Below are 21,089 nucleotides of genomic sequence, written 5' to 3'. Positions count from 1 at the left end.
GCATTCGAAAATGTGTGATTATCTTCTGCGGTCTGGGTCTGCTCAAGTGCTTCTGGAACTCAGCTTGATCTTTCCTGGGCTTTTTTCTTCTGTCCAGAAAAAAAAATTGTTTTTAGCAATGGCTGCGGATTTCAAAATATGTGATTAAACAACGGAAATGAAGTCTATAATCATGCCAATGGCTTGCTTTTATTAGAGAAAGCCTTAGTAATTTGGGGCAGCCCGGAACAATAGCTATGGCGAGAATGAATTTAGTTGCATTATTTTCAGAGCCTGACCCTGAAAAGCAGAGCTAAGAGAGCCCCTTATCCCCATGCAATGTGATTATTAAACTTGAATGGCATCAGCAACATGCGCATACGGCCTCCGATTTATAACACACTAGAACCCCCAATTTACAAATTAATTGGGGAGTGAGGAGCTCATAAAATTGAATATCTCAAAATTATAGTCTGTAGGGTGCATAAATTGAAGCATGGAGCACTGAATCAGTTTCTTCTTGTCCTTCCAACCATGGCAAAGAGACTTCCAGTGAGTTGAAGGCACCAGAATATGAAGGGATGTCAGCTTGTTCTTCACCGAGATCACTTTCATTATATGATCTCATTTTTCCATCGGGGAACTTGTCATGTGTAAGATTGGTGGTCATAAAACTGAGGTTCTACTCTAGTTATTATTATTCTTATTTTATTATCATAGCACCTAGGAGGCCCAGTCATGGGCACATTGTGCTAGGAGCTGTACAAACACAAAACAAAAAGACAGTCCTTGCCTCAAGGGGCTTTCAATCTATTGCCACAAAGCTGCGCACATGCTACCGCAGTGGGACTTATACCGGGACAAAGACTAATGGCAAACAGGTAAGGGGCATCAGATGCTGGAAATGCCCCTTGAGCGCTAACAGCAAAGCTGGTTGTGGGGAGGAGCGTTGATATCATTATCCCATGGGGGCTTTTAACGACAAAGGCAGCAAGACAGAAGAGCGATCGATCCTCAACCAAAGGGTCCCAACCCCCATCCTTTTCTTTGGGGTTAGCTCAGCTCTGGCAAGTTGGGAAGGTCTTTCAGCATTTCCTGTGCCTGAGTCAATTCCTGTCCCACTGGGAAGTTCCAATCCCAGACTGTTGGCCCAGTCACCAGGGCTGTAAGAGGAGCCCCGTTAGGACTGGAGAAACCCAGGGTCTTTATTTTTCCACCTCTCTTATCCATTAAAGCTGGGCGTGGAGCTATTTATGGCAAATGCAAGAGAAACATCCCCTTCCTCCCCTCCCCACCCCAACACACACTTTCTCTCTGTGAGTGCCTTTCTCTTCTTGTTTCCTCTCCTGTATCAGAGCCAGTTTTTTTCACTTTGCTGAATATCAGCAGAGCCGCAGAGGTCAAAAGAGGATTCACGAATCTTTGCAAAACATTCCCAGGAAGAACATTTCCCTGTAGCTGTAACCTTCACGCAACCACAGTAGCTGCCTGCCCCTCACCATCCCTATCCGGTGTTTCCCTTACGCCAAACATCTGCCAGGGCCCAGCTGTCTGCAAATAAAGATGTTCTTCCACTAACACCTCATCGCTCCTTGTCTATGAGCAGTTCTTCCCCCGCCCCTTTGCCTTCCCTGCTCTGCAACAGTCATAGACCCCAGTACAGTCAGTTCTAATAAATGAAGATTTCTCGGTGGATTAACACGTACAGGGGTTTCCCCTCAGCCCATCCTGATGATCTCTTGCTACTCGCCTGCCTGTTTAAAATGGGAGCGTGGTGCTGGCAGAGCTGACGGGGCGGAGGCCCCTGTGGGATTGTCCTCAACAACAACAAAAAACAATGGGCAATAAACACAAGGGCTCTGTGAGAACCAGCACCACTCTGCATTGCTCACTCCCTGTAAAGGTTAGAAGGCAGGATTGGCCTCTTACCAAACGCCCTCAGCTGAAACAGGGAGGTGGACGCTTGGGTGTTCCTGGGATGCTAGAAGAGAAATAAAATATCCCAACCCAAAAGCTGAGACAGTGATTGTGCGGTGCAGAAGTGGGATAGAGGATTAGTTCTCCTCTTGGTCATCCATGACAGTAGCTTGAAGTTCTCCGCCTGCACTTTGCGGGGGAGGACTCGGTGACCTCAGTGCGGTTTCTGTTCCGCTGAAGTTCACATCACAGCTATGGCTGCCTGGCGATTACAGCGAGGCAGATGGGTCGTGGGAGACTCGCTATTCTTTGTATCACAGTAACACCTAGAGGCGCCAAGATCAGGGTCCCACTGTGCTCGGTGCTGTACACGCACATAGTAAGGTCCTTGCTGTGAAGCGGTTAGAATCTGACTAGACAGGGCAAAGGAAGTATTGTCATCCCCGTTCTGTAGCTGGGGAGCTGCCCAAGGTCACACCAAGAATTTCATAGTATTAAAGGCCAAAAGGGATCATTAGATCACCTAGTCTGACCTCCTGTATATCACAGACCATGAATTTTCACCCAGATACTCCTCTATTAAGCCCAAAGACATTAGTCTCCCAAGGGCTGAAATGTTTTGATCTAACTAAACTGTGTGCCTCGGGCAGACACCAGAAACACTGAGGGCCACCGATGCCGGAGGCCCCTGCAGTGGCAGAGAACTGATTAAATGAGATATGACCAGATGATCCCAGCAAGAGATCCATGCCCCATGCTGCAGAGAAAGGTAAAAAAAACCCCCAAGGTTTCTGCCAATCTGACCTGGGGGAACATTCCTTCCTAGCCCCACATCTGGCCATCAGTTTGACCCTAAGCCCATGAGCAAGACCCTCGAGCCAGGCATCCAACCCAGATCTCCTGAGTCCCTACCCAGTGCCTCAGCTATGAGACCACCTCCCCCGTCTCAAAGACTGAACTCGCCCCGGCCTCATCCCAAAGTCCAGGCCATCCATCCAGGTCAGAGCGGAGGTATGTCAGCAGCACCCGAAAGAAACTGAAACCCGGAGTCTGATCACAGCAGCTGAGCCCGGTTGTGCTGATTGAAGAGGATCCTGCAGGACCTGCTCCGTGTCAGGCAGCAGCACGTTAACGGCTGCTGACATCTGTCAGCACAGATAAATGAGGGGAGGGCTGAAATCCCCTTCCTAAGCACTTCCAGGCTGCTGAGAGCAGGGATTTCCCAGCCGGGATAGAGGACTCCTTACCCCGCCCTGGGCCCCTTATGGTGCATGTCTGTTCATACGTTCCAGTTGACCTCCCGATTCCGGGAGCCATGAGAAGAGTGGGGAGATCTGGCGATTGCTTGGCTGGCGAGTGGGCAGAGATAGCAGGGGAAGGATTGTTAGCTCCACTGAGCACATCTTCCCTGGCCAGGTTGCGCTACAGAGCAGTGGACTTGTTTGCACTTTTCCTACTGTCTCCTGGAGAACACGAATACAAACCACTTTCTCCCTCCCGTTACCTGCGGATGGTTAAAAAGAAAACTGGGACGGATGGGGGCTCTCAGATCTCAGACCCTTTTGCTTTCAGCTGCTGGTAACAACCAACCAACGCCCCATCCCTGGAAACTGATGTGATTCTGAAACCCAAAAGACTGGTGTGATGCCCCGAATTTGATCTGATCCAGCCCAAACCTCGGGCTTCCTACAGCAGCATAGTGTTACAAACCACGGAGAATGAAAGAGTCCAGACAAGGGCCTAGCAATTCCTGCTATGGCCAGAAATGTCACAGCCAGGAGCGCCGCCAGCTTTTCTGCCGCCCTGGGCAGCGGAAGGTCCCGCCCCGAAATGCGGCCCCCACAGAGGCAGTGGAAGGTCCCGACACCGAAATACCACCACGGTCGCCGCCCCCTAAATTGTAGTGCCCTAGGCGACCGCCTAGGTCGCCTAATGGGTTGCGCCGGCCCTGGTCACAGCCACTACACAGCAATTCAGCTCCTTGTGAAAATCACAACATCCCCCTTTCTCCCCCCAAGTGAAGCCTTCTCGGCAACTTTTTTTTGTAGCTGGCCTTTGGGTGTCCTCTCCAGCTTGCCTGACCACAGACAGGCCAGTAACACAAGTAGATTCACCTCATAGTTAAGGCCTTGTTGCACTATTGAGATGGCACGAAGGGCCAGAATCTGGCTGTAAATAACCAGCAACCTCATTGGATGGGGATTCCTTGCCAGCGCAAGCATTGTTGCATCTGACCCCCCCACCCCGCTGACTTCCTGGTATATGGGCATGTTGGGGCCCTGGCAGAGCAGAGCTCTGCTAGGGCAATCCTCCATTGCTCTAGGGGCCACAGAGACCTCTGGGCTGCTGGGACAACTTGGAACAGCTCGGCAGCTGCTCTAAGTTGCATCAGGGGCAGATCTCAAAAATCAGGGAGCTGAAATTGGCTCCCAGATGCCCCCCAGCACTGAGCCGGAGAGAACGGAGTTCTCATGCTTGCCAACTGCATCTGTAGGGTGGATGGTTGTGGTGGCTTTGATTGCACCGTGATTGATCTTTCAAAGTCTGCGGCTGAGAGACAGCGTTGGGATGGGAAAGCTCCTCTTTCAGGGGTGGCTTAGTGTCTGGGAAAGCCTCAGTCTTAAAAGTTCCTGAGTCACCGATTGCGGCTGATGTACTCTATGTTCTTGGGTTACTCCTTGAAGAATATTTTCCAAATAAAGCGTGTGTGTTGTGGGGGGTGGGGGAAGGAGGCCTTCTGTTTCTCCAGAGGTTAATGATACTGATTCACCAGTTTCATGAACTGTATCTATTTCGCTCTCCCCACATTTGTGTCTGCTCTGCAGTCCCCTGGGGAAGTTCTCATACAAGAGACTTTGTGCAATTATCCCTGTTACCATCTTAGCATAACAACTTGATTTTAAAAATAGCTTTTAAAAAAAATGATGTAGCAAAATCCCACATCTCCTTCAGACCCTTTTTTGCATGAACAAGCGAGTAGAGAGGTAAAAAGAAAAGGGGGTGCAAAATCTCGCTCTCCACCCTCTAGTGAAATCAGCCTTCTTTCCTGGCTTGTCTTTATTGAACAGGGGATTTCGCTGTATTATTGGGTTAATGGCATCTGTCAGTGAGACACCTATGTAAAATCTCACACTCCCGGTGATGGGTTCCCCCTGGGGAACTGGGGTACCACTGAGCCCTCTGGCCCACCAGCCTGGGCTCCCTCTCACACTGTACTGCTGTGACAAGCTGCAAAGATTGCACTGCCACCAGCATTCACCCAGCTGCAGTCACATGCAGGCTCTCTAACCACAGCCTAGGGCCCCAGATCAGTACTGTCCTGCCCTGGTCAAATCGGGCCAGTATATGGATTTAACACCCAGTCCACCTCTCTCTCAATGTGAAGAGGACCGTGCACACTTGTGGTAACCACGCTGAGATTTTCCCCAGACACCTTAGTCAAACGCACACTGGTTTGGATTAAAAAGAGAAGTTTATTAACTACAAGAGGATAGATTTTAAGTGATTATAAGTGATAGCAAAAAGATCAAAGCAGATTACCTAGTAAATAAACTAAACCGCAAACTGAGCTTAACATACTAGATAGGTAGGATACAAATTAGAAAATTCTCACCCTGAGTGATAAACAAGCTGGCAGATTCTTAAGGCACAAGCTGCCTTGGCTTTGGAGCTAGGGTTTCCCAGGTTTTCATACACAGGCTAGAAACCCCTTAGCCTGGGACCATCAATTCCTCCCTTTAGTCTTTATTCCTCAGGTGTTTCCAAGTGTGTTGTTTTAGGGAAAATGAGGTACCCCCATTATGTCATTTCCCCCCTTTTATATCTTTTTCCCACTTGCTGGAAAGCTCTTTTGCTGTGACCTGGGTCAAACAGTTCCCATTGTGTAGTGCTGTCTCTGAGAGGTTTCTATTGTACACTGTTCCTGGGGTAATCCTTGTGCTTGTGTGCATTTCCTCAATAAGCCATTAACATCGTTTGGGCTTTTTGGTGTTGTACCTGAAAGGCTGCTTGTGGGTGTTTTCAACCTCACAACAGACTTCAGTAACATACCTAGCCAAACTTCATAACTTCACATACGATGATAGCACCTATAATCCAATGAGATATTAGTGTCTAGCAGATCAAGACTTTTAGAATGATACCTCACAAGGCAGACATTGTGCAAAACATATCCTAATCACACGATAGTGGTGAATATTGGGGTGTCAGGGTGTCACACTCACCATCCTACAAATGCAGAGGCTGCATCAGTAGTTGGGATGGAGCTGAAGGATCAAAGCTTACAGTTAATTCCAGGCATTACTTGAGTCCCAAACTACTATTTATGGGTCTCACTGTTGCAACAATGAAGGAGATCACAAGAAAGCTCAGTTATAAGGTAAAATTCCTCTCTTGTATGCACACTGCGGCTCTATTGCAAACCTATCCCCAACGTGAAAAACGATATTTTCTCCCTCCCGCTTAGTGCTGGATGGGCAATGTTGGGGTCCCCCCCAAAAAAAGTAGACAAAAATGATAAATGTTTTTTTTTTATTGACATTTTTCTTAGAATTTTTTGGGTTTTCAAAACCCCATCACCATCACCCTCAAAATCTGAAAAATTTCAGCCAAAACCCACAACATTTCTGGTTTGGTGTTTTTTGTCTTTTTTTTTTTGGTTGTTTTCTGAAAAAAAGTAATCAAACCCAGACGTTTCCCACAAAAAGTTCTGTTTTGACTAAAAAGATATTTCCCATCTAAAAGAAAGTTGTGGATGGAAAATTTTCAACCAGTACGACTCTTGCTGGACCAATTGGCTGCCCTCTGCTGGATGGAATTAGAACTGCTCAACTGTGTATCAGAGGCCCTATCCTGCTAACAGCGATTCTCCTTCAGCTCAAGTGGTAGAGGCCCGTGCTTTTTGAGGCCAGTGGGTTGGTACTGTATCCCAGGAGGCTCATAGCTAAAGGGTCCTTTAACTCACTCCCACAGCTGTGCAGCATTTTCTTAAAACCGACATACACCCAGGGATGTTTTTGTTGGGCACCTCGTATAAATGAATGCAGATAAATTGACTGGGCTGCAGGAAGTTCATCCCTCTTATTGGTTTGGACACCAGATGAGGAAACCTGTGGTTTATGATTTTGAACCAAGGCTGAGGGGAATTGTGCATCTGATTCTGATCTGACTCCCAGTGGTGTTAATCAGGAGTCATTTGATGGAAGTCAGTGGATCTATACAACTGCTAAGGTTTAATATAGGGGTATCTGGGTGAAAATTCATGGCCTGTGATATACAGGCGCTCAGACTAGGTGATCTAATGATCCCTTCCGGCCTTAAACTCTATGAAACTCCTGGTGAGACCTGGGGCAAGTCTGCCTTAGTTCACTAAAAGAGAGTGTGCCGGTTTCTTATTTTGTTCAGTGTAACCATCGACTGTGTCAAGGAATGCTAATGTTAATAATAAACTCCCTGTTATATAGTGCATGGAACCGCAAGCACATTCCCTCTCCTAGGGAGGTTCTTCAGGAGCAGTGACACCAGCCCTTATTCCCTTTGGTTAATTCTAGCACAGAAAATGAGCTGCAAAATGTGGCTCCAGACCTGAGCTTTCCCAAAGTGCAGGGAGTATTTGGAGAGCCAGAGTTTTGCATCGGCCAGTTCCTGAGACTGGAATCAGCTGCAAAGCTTGGCTCTAGACCCAGGATTCATGGGTCAGGGATATTCAGAACAGAGCTGGGCCCATCTGTCGTTAAAATGGAATTTTAACTCTGGAAGGCACTCTCTGGCCAAGGTCTTTGCATTGCTGGGGTTTCTGCCCCTGGCATTTTTTATTGAAGGGAAAGGACATGCAGAAGGGAGTCTGAAACATTCCTCCACCTCGGTGCAGCCAGTTGACTTGAATTATGTTTAAACCATGAGGCTTCTCTGTGGGTAATCAAAAAGCAGCCTTTAATCTGCAAGGATTTAAAAAATGCACTACTTCCTGTCACTTGAACGGAGCTCGGAGAATCCTCAAAACCTTCCCCCCACAATCCCTCTCCACTGAGTCAGGGCTGCCCCCACCGAGACATCCATCTGGGCATGAATAATGTTCCACACTTCAAAATGTAAATTTGTGTTACATGCATCCCCCAGCCGGGCTCCCCTGAGCCAGGAAGTGAGGTGCGCTGCCTGCCAGGAGATCTGCGGGTCAGCAAGATATGTTTCTTCATCTGCTTAAATTATGTAAACGTGTTAGAGTTGAAGGGAAAAAACCTCACCAAAGCAAAGGGCATTGGATGTTTCTCAGCTGAATTTGGAAGCAGATCCCTTGCAAATTCAGTGTGCATAGCTCCAGTTGTTGATTTCACAGCTGTGCAACACCCCTTTACTTACCCAGAACATTTCCCATGGCTGGAATCCACCTTCAGAATTTTAAAGATACATTTATCGTCTTGATGGGCCAGCCCAAAAGTCTCACCTACCTTCCGCCACAATGTCAGTTTCAGGTGGAAACTGTAAAACTCAATGGTTTCCTGTGCTTTTGACCTGAATCTTGGCAAAACTTGGCACCGTTGGCTGGTTTTTGCTTTGGGTATTTTGTTCACCAAACTGGAGCAAAAGTCCAAAGGCCAATCCACCTTTTGGCGTGATATCAAAAGGAGGTTTCCATGAAACCCTGCAAACCTCTTTGTCTCACCAGAGCTAGGCTTTATCTAGAATTAGCCCTGGTCTATACTGGGGGTGGGGGGGCCGGGATCGATCTAAGTTATGCAACTCAGCTACGTGAATAATGTAGCTGACGTCAACGTACTTAGATCGACTTACCGTGGTGTCTTCACCGCGGTGAGTCAACTGCTGCCGCTCCTGCGTCGGCTCTGCCTGCGCCTCTCACGACAGAAGAGCGCTCGGGGGTCGATTTATCGCGTCTAGACTAGATGCGATAAATCGATCCCCGCTGGATCGATCGCTGCACGCCGATCCGGCGGGTAGTGTAGACATACCCTTAGAATTATTAACATTATTGTTAGAACACTAGCCTGAGACTGGATTTCCATTGTGCCAGGTGCTGTACACTAGGGCTGGCCAGAAAAAAAAGAATTCTGTTCTGTGACAAATTTTGAGATGTTGACATTTGTTTTCATTCCGATGTGGAACAAAAATAAGAGAAAGCGAGAGAGACACACAGAGCCACCCCTGAATAGCCAACGGCCCATTGGTGAGGCACTCACCTGGAATTATTCTGCCTGATTCAGAGCAGGGACCAGGAATTTCATCCAGCTCCTGAAAAACCTTCCGATGACGTTTCTATTTAAAAAGACGTATTTTCATGAAAAGTTTGTTTCAATGAATTGGCATTTTCCGATGACAAAAAAAAAAATGTTTTGAAGAATTCCTACCCAGCTCTACTATCCATCCATATAATCAGAAACAGTCTCTACCCCAAAGGTCTCACAGCCTAAGTAGACAAGTCAGACAGAAAGGGAGAGAGGAAGTGACTTGCCCAAGGTCATCCAGCAGGCCGGTGGCAGAGGTGGGAAGAGAACTCAGTGGCCTGATTCCCAGTCCAGCTTCCATAGCTGAGCAAACAGTTCCCAGGGAATATTTTAGTCAATGACTTTTGCTTTTTCTTCATTTTGAGGTTTGTCTGTGTACAGAATACAACAGGCTCTAACTTATTTATTATTCAGTAACAAACAGTGCAGTGAGTAGTTCTTGGTCTGCAGATCGCTTGGCCTGTGCATTGTGAGTAGTACAATGAAAGACGGGCGGTAACTAGCTTATGTAACACGTCCGCCTGACGTAACAAACCAACGCCACTTGAATTTCAAATGGCACAGGCCACTCTAATCTTCACAATCTGCCGCATGTGCATTAGTTACATAAGCCATCCAGAGCCTGATACAAAGCTCACTGAAGCCCAGAATGGTCTGGCTACACTGCAGCTGGGAGCATGCTTCCCAGCCCTGATAGACAGGCACACACTAGCTAACAATAGCAGCGTGGATGTTGTGGCCTGAGCTAGCCACCTGAGTTCGGACCTAGGGGGTCGGGCTGGCTTGTACTTGGAGGGCCAGTCCACATTGCTACTTTTACTGTGCTAACTGGAGCAGAGCTAGCATATCTCTGTCTCCCTGCGCTGGGAGATACGCTCCCAGCTGCAGTGTAGACACACCCTGAGAGCCTTTCACTGACACCAATGGGTTGAGCTCAGGCTTCCCTTGAGGGAAGAGAATCCATGCCGCTTTTTCGGCATATCTGAGCTAAACCCTCACTTTTCATGAGTTCTGGCCCCAGTAAAGCTCAAACATTCCTGGAAAGTGAACACACAAGGGTCTCAAACATGGGCACCTTAAAATTTGTTTTTAGATTTAACCAGATAGGCACAGAAATGTTTGTTCCTCCTATTTACTAAGGTTAGAGCTGTAGGGAAAAGGAAGTTTTACCTTCTCTTTTTTTCCACTTTATGACATTCGACCTGAGAATGCGCACATCATTTCTGAACATGACGGACACAAAACCAAAAATGAAGGCCCTAATCCTGCAAACAGTTATGCATGGGCGTAGCTTTAATCGCCTTCCATGGGTCTGCTCACACCCTTAAAGTTAAGTATGTGCATAACGAATGCAGGGCTCAAGGGGTTGGGTGGGGCTGACCTTAGTGGGTGACAAGTCTGAATAAGCCCCCCCCGCACATATTCACTTTAAGCATGGGAATAGTTCCACTGAAGCAAAAAGTAACAATATTTAACAGTTACATGGGGATTTTCATCGGTAGGTCTCAAAGCACTTTGCAGAGCAAGGCAGGTATCCTTAGCCCCATTTTAAAGATGAAGCTGTTGAGGGACACCGAGAGGTGCACTGACTTGCTCAAGGTCACGCAGTAGACTGAGCGGGGATTAGAATCCAGGCTGCCTGACTCCCTAGGATGAGGGTAACCCCCTACACAGTTCTGCGCCTTTCACAGTTAAAGGGAGAACGCAGGGGTGTCACTTAGGTGAAGCCTGTTTACACGTGCGATCTGCACAGCCAACCTGCACCTCACTCAGACTGTATGTATGTTTTTATTTGGCTGACCTTTACAAGCCATTAACACTGTCCACATGATGCCGTCTTCAACCCTTAACAAGATTCTTCAGCGGTGGCAGTGAATAGCTCCTTTTGACAAGGCTGGAAAGAGGCAAATTAGACCCTTCTAGAGTACACGGTTAGCATGCTATAGACGGCCTTTTTAGCAGCCTTCAGGTTCAGCTGTTTTTTCACTTAATCTTTGTGCATGTGTGGGGGGGAGTGGAAATAAAACCCTACTGTTACAACTTAATGGTCCTCGCTGCCAACTTCCTATGGCCTTGTTAACCTAAGGTACCGTACTTCAAAATTCCCACTGGTGCTAGCCCCAGTCAGTTACAGCCCTATGGTAGACAAGGATCCTGTTGTTAGACCCATTTTTACTTCCGATAATATTTTAAGGGCTCTCGTGAATTTTACTATGCCTCAATCCACACACATTTCTATTCCATGCTCTATGTTTATCAGAGGAGAAGTGGGATAAAACCCTTGGAGCCACTGATAGCTGATACATACAGTTCACAAATAAATAATTGCTTGCTACTAGTTATGACATGTATCAGAGGGGTAGCTGTGTTAGTCTGAATCTGTAAAAAGTAACAAAGGGTCCTGTGGCACCTTTAAGACTAACAGAAGTATTGGGAGCATAAGCTTTCGTGGGTAAGAACCTCACTTCTTCAGATGGAAGTCTTGCATCTGAAGAAGTGAGGTTTTTACCCACGAAAGCTTATGCTCCCAATAGTTCTGTTAGTCTTAAAGGTGCCACTGGACCCTCTGTTGCTAGTTATGACATGTTTCCTTGTAATGTGCTATTCAGCCTCTAGGGGTCTCTGTGTACTGCACAACATTCCAGAGAGTGTGCGGAACCTGGTAAACAAGGAAGACAAAACTGGGAATAAAGCTGTGTGGAAGCCTGTTTCTTTGTGTCTATAGTTGTAGCTGTTTCTTTACTAAACACCTTCTGTTTAAGGCAGACTGTGATTCCATATGTCATGACAAGTAACATATCTGATCCTCAAAGCATTCTTGGTGTAATTCCTAATAATCCATTCTATGATGCCACCACCTATGTAGAGATGACCGAAAATCCCTGGAACCCCCTTTGCTTTTCTACTCACCATGTGAAGAAAATATGATTCATCTACAATTACTCTTTACACAGGCTATTACCGCTGTGCTATTTCAGATCACGTTACAGCACAAGCTTCAGCGTTTGGAGCCAGGACTAAGCTTCCTAAATCATGAATGGATATTAAACAGGTAGGGTTAAAGTTAGGGCACTACACTCTATACCACATGAAATTCCTCTAGATGTATAAGAGTCTCGGAAGAACAAGATCTAATGGCTGCTGGTCACCATACATGATAACTCCTCTGAACAATTAGCCCTTGTATGGGGTTTGCCCAAGGTCACACAAAGATTTATTGGCAGAGCCAAGACTAAGACTTGGGTCTCTTAATTGCTGGGCTGGTACCCAATCCACTAGATCATACTGACGCCTGGAGCATTTCCCCCTGGCACTTCACAGCTACCCTAGTGCAGGTAACTTTACTTCCTCCCCTAGCTCCTTCTTCCTTCCATAGGATCCCCCTATTGGAGCTATGGTTTTGAAATGCCTATATTATAATCCCAGTAATGCACACATGGGCAGTACTCATACATTTCACAGGCAGCTGAACACATTGGCCCTGAGTTTTGCATTGATAACAGACATTCTTCCATGTCTCAGTCCTGAATCACATTCATATTTGACCCAATTAAAGTGTGCATGCTAGGCCTTTAGACAGAGATCGTGGAATTCCTGTAATTAATTTTGTTCTGTACCCCATGGCATGTCTTATTGACTAGTTAAGACTTAAAGCCCATGGACTGGAACATTTTTCTGCTGTAGTCTTTAAGTTTCTTTCTTACCCTATAACTTCAGCTGGCCTGGAACTGAGCCTACGCATGAAATAGTGAACTTAAATCCTTAGACGCATTGACCAAAGAAAACAGGCTGTCAGATATAAATATTACCCCCTTCTTTTCAAAGCACACCAAAGCTCGCTCCCATCTGCAGATATCGTTACATAGGGAAGGCGGTGTAAGTAACACAGCATGAAATTGTCAGCGACAGCGTGCAATATTGTTTGTAGAGCATAAATCAATATGGGAAATGAAAACCTTCATCATTTTTTCAGGGTCTCTTGGCATTTTATACTTCTAAAGGGATACTGTCAAGATGATGCATTAAACCCCCCCCAACCCTAGTATGTGCTACTAACACCATCATTTATTAGAGATGAAAGAGATTTGAAACTCTGATTTGCTTCTCACTATTTGCACTGGGCCAGATTCACACACATTCATTCATACCCTGCTCCGAGCTCAGTTCCGATGACGTCAATGGGACTACACATGCAGTAAGGAAGATCACAATCTGGCTCACGGGCTGCTTTTTTGCTCAGCCTGGACATTGATACTGGACAAGTCAGTTTCACTTCCTGCTTTTCACATGCTTGCACAATATAGGGGGGGAGGGATAGCTCAGTGGTTTGAGCATTGGCCTGCTAAACCCAGGGTGGTGAGTTCAATCCTTGAGTGGGCCATTTAGGGCACTGGGGTAAAAATCTGTCTGGGGATTGGTCCTGCTTTGAGCAGGGGGTTGGACTAGATGACCTCTTGAGGTCCCTTTTGCCCCTGATATTCTACAACACATTTGGGTTTCTAGTACTGTGAGGGAGGATAGCAATAATAAAGTCCACCCAGAGGTTAAACACCACTAGGAACAAAGGTTTGTCCCTTGTCTACATTATGATTTAGCATCATGCAAGTTAACACATGTTAAAATGTGAATAGCAGTTATAGTCTAGCCACATCCAAAGTATGTCACGTTGGGCATCCAAAATTAGGGTCTTCAGATGTAAGGGCTACTTTAGAAAACTGGGACTTGCCCAGTGTCACCCAGCAAGAAAACGGAAGGACCAGGAATAGAATCCAGGTCTCCTGACTTCCAATTTGGTACTTTTAAGAAGAGGGAGAGCTCAGTAGCTTTAATTCTTCACTTCTCACAATGGATCTTTATCAGATGTACCAACTCTTCTCTTTGGCACCATTTAAAGAGGAACCTTAGCAGCAAAGCTTAGCTCTGCTTCCGACTGAAGATTGCCCAGTGTTTTATTGACATCCCCATGAGTTAAGTAAGAATAGCATATCCCCCTTTTACAGAGGGGACAACCAAAGTGCAGAGAGGTGAAGAGACTTTCCCAACATCCCTCAGCAGGTCTGTGGGTCTCTTGACTCCCGTATCCAAATTCTGCCATCGTTGGGTGGCATTCAGTGAGGGCACTGTATAAGAACTTAGACAGAGAGATGCACATCTTTTTCTCCCAGTAACCTTGAAGAGAATTGCATGCATGGCAAAATCTGGCTCGTTGTCTTGTGGCATCATCAACTCGAGGGCATGTCTACACTGCAGATGGGAGATGCAGTTGCAGCACATGCAGGTATACCTGGGCTGGCTTTGATGTAACCTGATCAAACGTAGCTGGGATAACAATAGCAGTGTAACCACAGCAGCACGGCTGACTGCATGGGCAGCTGATCAAGTCTGTACAGAAGCCCAGAGAGCTAGCTTATGTAGCAGTAATGCAAGAAACCTACAGGCCTACATCCTGAAAAACATTCGCTTGAGCGGTTAGCATAAGGGTCACTGCTGGGCAACTCACTCATGCTCAGGCTCGTAGGCCTCAAAGCCCTATGCTCACTGCTCAAGCGAATGTTTTACAGGATGCAGGCTGGTAGGTTTCTTGTGTTACTGCTACAGTACCCAGGGTCTGCTCATCTGCTGCTCTCCTGCTGCAGTGGCCACACCGCTATTGATTCTTGAGCTACCTTTGATCTGGTTAGATTAAAGCCAGCTCGGGTACGCCTGCATGTCTTGCAACTGCATCTCCCATCTGCAGGGTAGACATGCCCTCAAGTTCATGATGCCACAACACAACGAGCCAGATTTTGCCAGGCATGCAATGTGCTTCAGTTACACCTCCCGATTTCGGGTCAGGCATACCCCGCGGATTACAGATTTACTCAGGCTGTGAATGGGAATCTGTACAACATGCCTTCTGGGTTTTTATTTTTTTAATATGCCTGATGACTGTGTCTATAATGGCTTGTACAGGGATGGCCCTACTTTAGTAGTTATTCAAACGGCATCAAGGCTGTGAATTCTCAAACAAAACAGCAATTAGTACAGATTTTCCTAGACAGCTGTCTGCATCTGCTCTGTGGGTTGTTTGTTTTGGTTCGGTGCAGATAGCAGTGTTTTTGCTGGGCTCAGATGGTTTATTACAATTGAGTTAGGCAGGGTGGAACATGCCGCAATTTAAGACAGATACTTCCTTTACAGTGGAGAGGCAAGCCTCGTGTTCGGTTTAAACTAAAATTGCACAATGAAGCGGTAGAGAATGAAACCTCTCAAGTGATGTGACTGTAAACATCTCCCAAAGAATCAGTTACATTTTTATGGCAAATTAGCCAATGATTCATCCACTGTGGAGAGATTTCATGCAACGTAATAGCTATATTTTAATATATTTAGGGCTAGATTGTGACAACCTTTATGTGCTCATCCTCACCCCAGGGTGCCTCTTCATGCCGGGAAACAGCATTGCAAGGGACTTCACCTCTCCAGCTGAATCCCTGGTGGCCACTTCCTTGGCTATAACGGCCAGTACCAGCCAGTAGCTTCTCCCAACTCCCACTCTGGGTTTTCTGTGGCTTGGGCCTCGGCCAAATCATGTAACAATTCACTACCCTTCCAGGGTAACAAAAGGTGCAACTTGAAAGTCCAAATCAAATGCCCAAACTCATAGTTCTTCTGCCCCTCTCTGGTTCCAATGAAGTCCTCTCCTTCTTGGCTTATGCAACGATTCTCTTATCTCGCTTCGTCCCCAGCAGGATTCCCCTGCTACTTCCCTTTGCTGGATCTCCCTGCTCTTTTTAGGCCCTAACTCAGGGCTTCTCCCCCCACCAGCCTATCCTGCTCCCAGTGGGTGACAGCCTGACTTCCTCAGGCTCCCTCTCTCTCCCGAGCTCCCAGCTTGATTGAAGCTGTGCTCTCCCGGCTCCACCACCACAGCTAGGGTCACTTTTTCTAATGAAGCCCCATTGCACCCAGTTGGGGTCAACGATTAACCCTTTATGTTGCTAGCTCCTCAGGGAGCCTGAGGGATAGGAGGTAAGTCATGGGGTGGACTGAGCCCAGCATGCCTCGAAGGGCTCTCCTGGCTCTCCCACCATGGTGGCTATGGCAGCTGGCTTGAGGCAAGTTGGGCAATGAGCGGCTTCTTAAAAATGGGAGAAGCGTCTGATTTACCTGTCTCCACACCTGGGGGAGAGGGCCTGTGACTCCAGCCGGTTAAAAAATATTTATTTCCCCTGTGAAAAAGTTTGATAAAAATAGTTTTTTAAAAATTTTCTGCAGAAAAATTTGCCTCGCCTCCCACTCAAAACACCCGCAACTCCTCAAACCTTAACATTTATGGCCATTGTTTTTTATTTATTTATTATTTTGGGGCTGAAAATGTTCAGCTTTCTCATGGAAAATGGAAAAAAGTTCAAGGACAAAGCAGACGCTGCTTGCAAAAACGGGTTTTGTCGAAAACCCAAATTTTCCCTGGAAAATTTTTGACCGGCCCTAACTACGACTGTGAATTGCAACCAGTTCTGCTCTCTGCTCCGGGGCAGCGCAGCTATCAGCTAAAGGGCAGATTGTAAGTCACAGTGAGTGGCTGGGGCTAAATTCTGCCTGTATGTTGCTATGGAGAGTCTCCGGGGGGAGGGATAGCTCAGTGGTTTAAGCATTGGCCTGCTAAATCCAGGGTTGTGACCTCAATCCTTGAGGTAGCCATTTAGGGATCTGGGGCTAGTGAAGGCAGGGGACTAGACTTTAATGACCTTTCAAGGTTCCTTCCAGTTCAATGAGATAGGTATATCTCCATATATTATTATCATTCACTGGCATCACCCTGGTGTGAGAGAGAGCTGTAGTTTGCCCACAGGATGTATGGACAGTCAGCCACCTAGATGGAGAGGAGGTGGGGGTTGTACCATATGCTTTCATTAATCATTCTTTTGTTTTATGAGAACAGAGATGGGCCCTGGGCCCTTTGCCTTGGTGGACTAAATCCCAAAGTTGAAGATCCCTTTAGGAGAATGTCCTGCTGCTGGCAGCTCCATCCCATTATAGCATATATTGCATTGGGAAGATCATTTCCTCCTAGCTTTCACAGTAAGGACTTTTCTTTATTGTTTGTATTACAGTACTGCTGAAAGGATTCAACAGGGATCTGTGACCTGATGTGTCAGGTGCTGTACAAACACACAGTGAGAGAGAGTTTCTGCTCTAAGGAGTTTACAAGTAAACAGAATTATTAGCCCTGTTTTACAGATGGGGAGCTGGTGCACTGGCCTCATGTTACATAGGGAGTTTGTGGCAGAGCCAGGATTAGAACCCAAATCTTCTGACCCCAAATCAGCTGCCTTAACAAGATAACCTGACCTCTCCAGAGACTGGGAGGTGCTCTGAGTTCCCTAATGAAAAGTATTATAATCTTCCTATTAACAAGATAAGAGGCTCGGTATGGGCTGTGCTTCATTCTCTTGTGCTTTGGTGCAGTCCAACTTCTGCTGAAATAAATGACACTGTATCGCAGTTCATCATGAGAAGCCATAAAAACCTATTGTGGTAGGGTGAGAGGTAGATGACAGATGGTGTTTGGGGGATGAGTTATGGCTGACGCTGAGGGTAAATCTCACTGGGCTACCGTATGGTGCGCTGCCATTAAAAAGGGAGGAGAAGGAAAGGCTCTGACTTATTATTTTTATTAATAAGGAAAGTGATTATCTGGCCAGGGACTAGGCACTTTGCCTGTCTCCGTGACAAATCAGGGTTACTAGGCTGACTTTTATGTCACATTAACTTCAACATTCTCTGAGAAATTTCTTCATTTGTTGCTATTCCAAGAAGTTCGGCGCATTTATCGCTGAGAGTTTCACTGCCCTGGCTCAGCTCAGTGAGGTCCCCTGGTGAAAGGAGCTCTGGGCACTTTGTCAGTAACAGCGAGGAGAGGCTGCTTGAGGCCTCTGGGCTAATTCCTCAGAGCTACAGGGTCCCAGCCCTTAGCTGGTCTGGAGATTGAGGGGGAAGCCGCCCCCGCAGCTCAGATTGCAACACTGGCTGTAGGGAGAAGAGCAGGACCTACTCACCTGCTCCAGTCCAAGGCCAACCAGCAGTGCCGGCGCTAGCCCATTGGAGGTCTAAGCAGGAATTTTTTTGCCCCTCCTCCCCACAACACCTACTAAAAAAGTGACTTGGGGGCCCCGTTGAGCTGCTCGGGGCCCTAAGCAATTGTTTAGTCTGATGATGCCTAGTCCCTGCGCTGCCAACCAATGTGGAGGAGATGGAGAGGCAGGAGATGGAGAGGTAGGAGCCCTGCTTTCTACTAGCTGGCTAGAGTAGTGAGTTCTGCTCCACGAAAGGGGATGAAGTAGTTTTCCCCTCTTCACACAGTCCCCGGCTAAGGGGGCGGGGCCAGAATGTGACGTCGCAATCTAGTCCTCAGGGAATGATCAAGACAAAGCAGTCTTTGGTGAATGAATCCGTGTTTTCTGGTTTTTGAGCTTTATAAAGACGTACCCGTAAATTAATTCAGATTAAGGTAGGGTGTGAATTTAAAGTGCAATAGCTACTCCTGAATAACTAGTCTGGAATGCCTAGATGAGCCTTAGTGGAGGAATTTAAAGGAAAAACTCGGCCCTAGGTGTGTGTGATGTTCTGCCTCTTTAAATTGTTGGGCACTTGGTCCTCAGTGCAGAGCCTTACTTCTGTTTGTTGTCAGAACAAGAAAGTCACCGCAGCAAATAACTGTGTTTAAATCATCTCCCCTTGTGTCTAGCTCCATCACTTCTGGGTCCAAATCTAACAGCGCGGGAGGCTGGGTTTTCATGTGTCCTCCAGACTGAATTAATTTGGCTCTGCTGCTATTTCAGCCGATCTTGTCGAGCCAAAAACTTGGGCTTAGTTTGAAGGTTGATCCTGGCTGGCCCTCCGCCGTGAGTTCATTCCCACTGGTTAGTAGGTGTGAGAAGTGGGGTCTGCTGTATCATTCTGGGCTGGAGCAGTGTCAAAAGCCCAAGACTGGAAACTTTCTGGGGCAGAGACTGGCATTTTCGCTAAGCACCTCCCACAGTGGTACCGTGAGCCTCAATTAAGCTTCCTATGCACCACTGTAATCTAAATGATAAAATCATTAACACATATCATTTTGATGATGAGTTACTGGCTAGAGCACTAGGCGGGGGGACTCAAGAGCCCAGGGTTCTGATCCTCTGTCTGCCACCAGTTTGCTGGGTGACTTGGGCAAGTCACTTTGCTTCTTTGTGTCTCAGTTTCCCCATCTGTAAAAAGGGGAGGGAGACACCTCTTTTGTAAAGCACTTTGAGATCTGTGGAAGAAAAGAACTCCCTATTATTATAACGAAGGAGTGCATTGTCCCTTTGGATTTGCTTAGTGACCAGAGCTATCACCAGGTGGTCCCATAAACACAAGGCTTATAGCTCTAAATTATAAGCCTGTTGCTCAGGGTCATGGGTGGTCTGCTTTCTCTTGATTACATTGCTCAGCTGTTCTCGGGAGGTAAATCCTATAATGGGATCTATTCTCCGAGAGCAGAGCCCATGGTGCGGAGTCTTACCCCACTGCCAAAGTATTTCAACTTTGCCCTTTCCTCCTGGTGGAATGACTAATGCTTTTGTGCTAGGCAGATAGTGCTGACGTGACACAGGCTTGCTGCAAACGAGCTGGCGGGGCTTACGTATGGATTTCATTTCTTACAAAAAAGAGGGGGGGTTATTATGGAAGCTGTTACTATGGTGACCTTAGAAAGCTGGGTTCTGCTCCATAAAACTTCCCAATCATATGGAACATATTTAGGACCATGTATGTATGAACCCTGTATCTAAAGCCAGTAAGATTGTTAATTAATTGCCCAGACAGGCCGGGCCACATTCTTATATTGTAGGATTTTTGAAGCTTTAGCTTTATTTATTAATTCATTTACTAGGGGATGTCCAGGAAGGACAGGGCAGGAGCAGTCATGTTATGTATTACATAAAACCTGCTGACCCTATGGAAAAGTCCTACAGGGATTAAATCAATGGGGCGGGGGGTGCTGTGGGTAGTTATCAACTGTGCCTTTTGGAAGCCATCAGCCTGGGCAGGGCACCGGTGTAGTTAGAGCAGGAGGGACTGAGGTAGTTTGGGCGTGGAGGGGTAGAAGGATCACTTGCACCTGTAGGGAGCCTGATGCACTAACGAGGTAATTAGTTCACCAGCTGGATTGCGCTCAGGAGGAAAGCAAGTAGTATAAAAGGCTGAGCCAGGGAACAGGCAGGGGACTTCACATTGCTGCTGTTACATGGTGATGTACCTGCTGCTGAAACAGCAATGAAAATATTGGGCGGGGGGTGTATGCTGGCCTGTGTGTGCTGCTTAATTCAGAAAAAGGGCTTCCCTCCTGGGAGGGGGAGCCCATTCCCAAGTCCTCTAGAAATTGAATAGGGTTCTGGAGAAATTACTGCAAAAACCCATATCTAATAAATAATGATTCCCTTTCTTGTGGTTGTTTGTATCATGGTAGTGTCTTACAGCCACAGCTGAGATCAGGTCCCATTATGTTAGGCATGGAATATACACATAGTAAGAGAAAGCCCCAAAGAGCTTACAATCTAGATAGAAAAAGGGAGTGTTACAGATGGGGAAACTGAGGCACAAACATGTTACATAGACTTCTTCCGTGACTTTAGGCAGGCTATTGCGGAGCCAGAAAATGAACCGTGCTTTCCTGAATCCTACTGCAGCGTTCTAACCACAAGCGTCTCCTTCCTTTCTGTAGCTTATTTATCCATCCTAAAGAATTCTATAGCAGGGTAGAATTTTCTATTAACATCCATAGGATATTTCAGCAGCAATCTAGAGGAATCAGTCCCTATTCATATTCCCGTATTTCATAAGGGAATGTCTCCTGGGGGCAGGCATTTGGTTTGGTTTTGATTTCGTATCTCCTGCCAAATTGATACTCCTACTTTGCAACCTGACATCTGTCCTGGGAAAGGGAGTTTT

Source organism: Malaclemys terrapin, chromosome 17, assembly GCF_027887155.1.
Source record: "Malaclemys terrapin pileata isolate rMalTer1 chromosome 17, rMalTer1.hap1, whole genome shotgun sequence".
NCBI classification, from domain to species: Eukaryota; Metazoa; Chordata; order Testudines; family Emydidae; genus Malaclemys; species Malaclemys terrapin.
The sequence above is the reverse complement of the archived record's forward strand: the minus strand, read 5'-3'. Positions refer to the sequence as shown.